Raw genomic sequence first — 6,899 nt, forward strand, 5'->3', positions numbered from 1 at the left:
CATGATTGAACAATTTCTAGCATTTTGGTTAATCTTGGCAAGTAATAGACCAATCAGAAATTAGCATTTATAATTAACATTTTTTCAACATAATTCAAGCAATCAGTAAGACGTAAAATTTGAAAGCGACAAAAACAATCCCACAATTACCTTCAATAATTGAGCAACAACTTCAGGCTGGATGATAATATCATTGGGAGACTTTTCAATCAAGTCTATTACAATGGGAAGTAACTGGGTGATGTTTCTACTCTTGGCTAATTCAGGATGTAGTATAATTTCTTCCAGTAATGTTTCTGTAACTTTATTTCGTGTCTCTTTGGGAAGATTTTGTAGAATTGCGTTTAAGGCTGCTGGGATGTCTGTTGATGTATTCGAGAGTTTTGATATTACGTGTGGTAAAATATCTTTAATATTAAATGGCAGGTTAAATTGTGAACTGGCACTTCGTTTTAAACGTGGAATTTTCTTCCTTAATGTTTCATAATCTTCTCCCATAAAATAATTATATATCTGTAATAATCAAAAGTAGATTCACTCAGTGAAAGACTAGCGATGTTAACAATTTAACATTCCCTTCCATATATGAAGACAGGCAACACCATACAGTGTACAATGAGGGAAAATTGTGCCATGACAGCAGCATTATCATACTTTTTCTTGATTTCAAAATGTTAGCTTAGTGAACATAAAAGTAAAAAAAAAACTTGAACAAATTTGCATAATTCTGATCGCATTTTGTCATGATTATTAAAAAGTAAAAAATATTCACCTCCTCAACGTGTATGGTAGAATTAAACAGAGCGTTAACTTCATCAGTTGGTAGAGATAAATTATACACCAAGAAATTACTAACAACGTTTAAATTCTTTATCAAACTACGTAGACTTAAATCTGACAACAGAAACAAGATGAATATATTTAATAGACACTTCTTTACATTCCAAACACCTGATGGTACTTCTCTTTGGGGGAGTCCACTACTATACAACTTCCACTCTTTATTTTGCCAGTCTTTGGACAAGATTTTGATTAAAAGACTTGTCTTGCTGACCTGCATCACTGACAGGAAAGAACCGTTTTGAAAAATCTTAAGGTATTATCTTGACCTCTGCTGAGATTGTCATAAGTTGAGATAAGTTGAAAGGGAGATAATTCTGACACCTACCTGAGGCGTTCATAAATTTATCATGTAAAAACGCTGGATCATCGATAACGCTTTCATACATGTTTGGTAGTTGGTCCATCTCATCTGGGGTAAAACCAGGCATAAAGAAATTATTATGTTCTGCCACGGTTTGTAACTGAGTTAAAAATTTCTGCGTATTTCTGAAAATTATAAGAATTTGTTAAGATACTGGTGTGAGATGTTGAAAGAAGAAATGAAACAACCATATTGTAAAATTGAAGTTCACAGATCCTTGTGATGCTTGACCAAACCTCTTGTTTTTAGAAAATATCCTGTAAACTAGAAATATTCTACTTACCCTGATTTAGAATAATTCATAAAGCCAGTTTCATCTCGATATCCTCCCTCACAAAACATCTGCATGAAAGAGACCATTCCAGACGAGGGTAAGGGCATGGCATGGTACTTTCCTATAAAAATTATAAATTATTAAACTATATTATTAACATCAATGGAAGTAGAATAGCTCTGTGAGTAGATGGGTTGTCTGCTAGGTGCTGAGTATGAGTTTAAAATCTGAATTTGAAGAGTACTAAATATAATAGTGATAATGTTAATATTCACCTATCAGCAGGTAAGTAATAAAATAACTGATTGTAAAATAACTTACCGGTACCAATTTGATAAGCAGGTAACTTTTTACGTATTAACCATAAAATAACAAATAATACCAGGGGTATAAATACTTCAAATAACACTACAAACTGAAAACAACAAAAAATACACATTTTATACAGGTTTTATACACTTGTTTTAGATTCTGTATAAATTTATATCAGGGACAATCTATTTGGTCAAGTTAAAGAAATTCAGGAGATTATGGAGGTGTTTTTGAATGTTGGAAGGCAGATTACTTGTATGTATTTTATAAAAATATCAGAATTCTTCAATAAGAAAGTCAAGCTAAAGATAAAAAATATACACGTCTCAAAAAAGTCATTACACCGTGTAAAAATCGATAAGTTAGGTATAGGAAATCTTATCTAGCTAACCATACAGACATATAATCTTACAGCATCAACCTTTATCTATCTACATTACTGTTCTCACTCTTATACTGTCTCTTTCAACTTCCACATCATTATATTAACCACCTTCATTTACTGAGTTGACTAATTCACAAATTCAAATCTCACTTTAACCAATGTCAATACCTAATCAATCCAATTTTAACTTTCTTTCTGATTCCTCATTTGTTGAGATAGAGAAGACATACATAGAAATAGAAAGAGAAATTCCTAGTTTGAAGTATTTTTAAAGGAATTCAGCAATTTATGTACAGTTCTAGTACTTCTGAAGACTATTTACATGTATCAGACCCAAATCAACACCCAAAATGACGAACCTAACCTTTTAAGCCAACCTAGAAGTCGTAACAAATCATTTGTTATATTCTAAACCTTCAATGCCAAAGTTGTATCTTTTTCAACAGCCATCCAGCTATTCTTATTAATTTTTCCGTAACTAACTTAATTAGAAATAATCTTATATTATATTCTGGACATTCTAATAACAATTCTCTTTATCTTAGACACCCCCCTCAACATTGAGCCAACCTACAGGATGTAATGACACTTCAAACACATAAAATATATTTATATCTATTGACATGCTATTTTGATTAATTTTAGCTGACAAACTATAAAAGATATGAAGAGATAAAATAAGAGATATAAAAGATCTGTAAATTATTGTACATGTTGCTATGGTAGTTATATAAAATTGTAAAATATGTTGTCAGGGTGATTTATAACTGAACTATAAATTGAGTGGAATAAATTCTGATGAAATTCTTATATTTGATTTCTGAATACAAGCAACGAGGTGTATGATTTATCAAAAAGAAAAACCATAAATTTCGAAAACCCACGTAAAGACGTAAAAACTGTAATACAAAAACAGAAATCCTTAACAACGTATTGAGAAATATACTGGAAACCGCTAATGTAAAAAACACTGATTTGAATTTTTCTGAAGGGACACTTGAATTTCTGGTAGATTTCAGGATTGTGAAATGACCCTCTAAACCCTCTAGGATGGCTAGATCTATATAAACCTTCTATGTGGCCTATAACATCGACGTTGCTTAATTCTAGGTTTTATCAAGAAGTGCCGTACTGTCCTAACTAAATTTTCCTCATTGAAGACTGAATGTCATTGTCTGTCCACATTACTGAACTCTGTTATATTTCATTTGAAGGATAGAATGAGTCATAGCTGAAATATTTAACGTAATTCTCAATTAAACGATTCATTAATTACCAAAAATGAAACAAATACGTGGATGTAAAATTTCATTTCATTTCATTTGTAGCGTAGAATCTAACGTTAATCTCAATTAAAGATTCGGTTATTACAGAAAATAAAACAGATAATAAAAATGTAGCGTAGAATCTAACAAAGATAAAAATATAATGTTATTCTCAGTTGAAGTAATTAATAATAACGTGCAAACAACTTAAACCAGCCATGTTGTTTTTTTATTTATATTTCTGCAGGACACAAACACTTCTCTTGAAGAGAAAAGTTTCCAGAAATAGACTGAATGATTCATGCACAAGTCAACTTGTTTACTGATTGAAAATAATCAATAGCAAGGATGCTGATACTATTAATTATGCCAGTCAAGCCCTGTTATGTCATCAGATGTCAAAAGAGTTTCTCTTTAGCAAAATGTCAAATTATCCTGAATTTTAACACTCACAATTTCAAAATTTCCACCCTGTCAATTCCTGTCACAATGTTGTCAAGCAGTGAACATGTTGTTTTAATCAAAATATCAAATTGACATGAATTTTAGCCTGCAGGATCTATCTGTCAACAAATGTCAAAAGTTTCTGTGTTAAAGGCAGTAAAGTCAAAGTAACTTTGGAATTGAATTATGGATTTTATGAAGAATTCATTCTACCAGTTGAACCTTGGTTGAAATTCTAGGTAATGATCATGTCCAGATTATCAGTAACCATTTACAGCTTGATCTACTGGAATTTTAATCACAATGTCCAAGGCAGTTTTAGCTTTAGTCAGACATGCCTGGCACAGTAAATCAAATCATCAGTCACCAGTGATCAAAGTATTTTATAGCTGGGCGATAATAGACAAAGTTTATAAGACAGCCAGAGACAGTTTTAGCATCTGTCAGACATGCCTGGCACAGTAACCAAATCAACAGTCACCAGTGATCAAAGTATTTTATAGCTGGGCGATAATAGACAAAGTTTATAAGACAGCCAGAGACAGTTTTAGCATCTGTCAGACATGCCTGGCACAGTAACCAAATCAACAGTCACCAGTGATCAAAGTATTTTATAGCTGGGCGATAATAGACAAAGTTTATAAGACAGCCAGAGACAGTTTTAGCATCTGTCAGACATGCCTGGCACAGTAACCAAATCAACAGTCACCAGTGATCAAAGTATTTTATAGCTGGGCGATAATAGACAAAGTTTATAAGACAGCCAGAGACAGTTTTAGCATCTGTCAGACATGCCTGGCACAGTAACCAAATCAACAGTCACCAGTGATCAAAGTATTTTATAGCTGGGCGATAATAGACAAAGTTTATAAGACAGCCAGAGACAGTTTTAGCATCTGTCAGACATGCCTGGCACAGTAACCAAATCAACAGTCACCAGTGATCAAAGTATTTTATAGCTGGGCGATAATAGACAAAGTTTATAAGACAGCCAGAGACAGTTTTAGCATCTGTCAGACATGCCTGGCACAGTAACCAAATCAACAGTCACCAGTGATCAAAGTATTTTATAGCCTGATACTAAAAGACAAAGTTAAAATAGAGAGAAAAACAGGAAATCCGTTCTCTTTACAGAATCAATAATCAACAAGTCAATTCTTCAATCAACCATCTACTTTTATTCTCATACAAACTGACAATTTATTACAAATATCAAGCTGTATTTTATAGTTTCACAGCAAGTCACTGGTATATTCGCCTTCCATATATTTTTCAGTTGAGTAACAAGGACACAGTAACCTGGTTATATTCAGTAATGGTAAATAAAGTTTAATATAATCACCAAGTTATTCAATATTACACTGATCTTTCTTTACATTTACTATACAGTCAGCAATTTCTTAGTCCATTACTCAATAATTTCTTAATTTCTTTCAAATGTACCTATGCTGCTGTTCTGGCCCAAATTTCCTCACTGCACACTGCATGGTGTTGCCAGTCTTCATTACCTCTATACGGTGCCAATAAGTAGCAATCAATCTCAGCAGTTGGAAATCAAGAAAGAGTATGATAAGCTGTTGTCCTGGCAAAATTGCCCTCATTGCACACTGCATGGTGTTGCCAATTTTCATAAGTCCAATCAGGTACAAAAAAGCAGGAACTAAAACTCCATTTCATTTAATCATTCTTAATTTCTTTACAGAGAGATTGTACGAATTGATAGGGTATATTCATCCCTATCAAAATTTCCCTCATTGCACACTGCATGGGGGACCCCAACAGTCTATCACACACTCAAACCCTCACTGTCAATCAAAGTCTTCAAAATCTGAATTTCTTTTTAAGTTAATGTGTAAATGGGATATATTCATCCATAATAAAAAAATTTCGCTTGTTGCACACTGCATGGGAGCTCCTTAACTGTCAATCAAAGACTCAAAAGTCAGTTAGTTTTAAAGCTATCATTTTTTTATCGTTTAATAAAGTTAATGTGACCTATTGGTAGGCTATTTATCAGTCTGTAGAAAACTTATAAAGAAATGAGAGAAATAAGAGAATCTGTAGACTTTAAAAACATAAGAAGATTAAAAGCTCTTGTCCTATTTCTGTCCAATAGAAGCCATGTTTCTTTCAATACACAATAGTAGACAGATCAGTTTTCACATTAAATTTATGTTTTCTGTTTTAAACAGATTTCAGATACTGTTTGATATAGGATAAGGTAAGACAAGACAAGACAATATATGGATACTGTGTTTCTGATATATTTTAACTCAAGTCCATCAGGATTCCTTGTTCACTTACAATGAATGCTAAATGAACATGTTAGGAGATCGCCAGTATCCTGTCTAATTGACCTGATGAAGGTATCATATCCAAAACGTGTGTTGGCAGACAAGATGAGCTCTCGTTGATTAGATTATCAATAGACCATTGGAGAGGAAGTCATAATTTCATACTGGAGAAAATTGGTTATACGATTTCTAATTATAACTCACACTCCAGATAAACTCTGTTCTGTATTTATAATCTGACAATTAAACAAGAGTATAGATAGATACAGTCAAACCACTCCAGATAAACTCTGTTCTGTATTTATAATCTAACAATTAAACAAGAGTATAGATAGATACAGTCAAACCACTACAGATAAACTCTGTTCTGTATTTATAATCTGACAATTAAACAAGAGTATAGATACAGTCAAACCACTCCAGATAAACTCTGTTCTGTATTTATAATCTGACAATTAAACAAGAGTATAGATAGATACAGTCAAACCACTACAGATAAACTCTGTTCTGTATTTATAATCTGACAATTAAACAAGAGTATAGATACAGTCAAACCACTCCAGATAAACTCTGTTCTGTATTTATAATCTGACAATTAAACAAGAGTATAGATAGATACAGTCAAACCACTACAGATAAACTCTGTTCTGTATTTATAATGTGACAATTAAACAAGAGTATAGATAGATACAGTCAAACCACTACAGATAAACTCTGTTCT

This window comes from Lottia gigantea (genome assembly GCF_000327385.1).
Source record: "Lottia gigantea unplaced genomic scaffold LOTGIsca_146, whole genome shotgun sequence".
Taxonomy (NCBI): domain Eukaryota; kingdom Metazoa; phylum Mollusca; class Gastropoda; family Lottiidae; genus Lottia; species Lottia gigantea.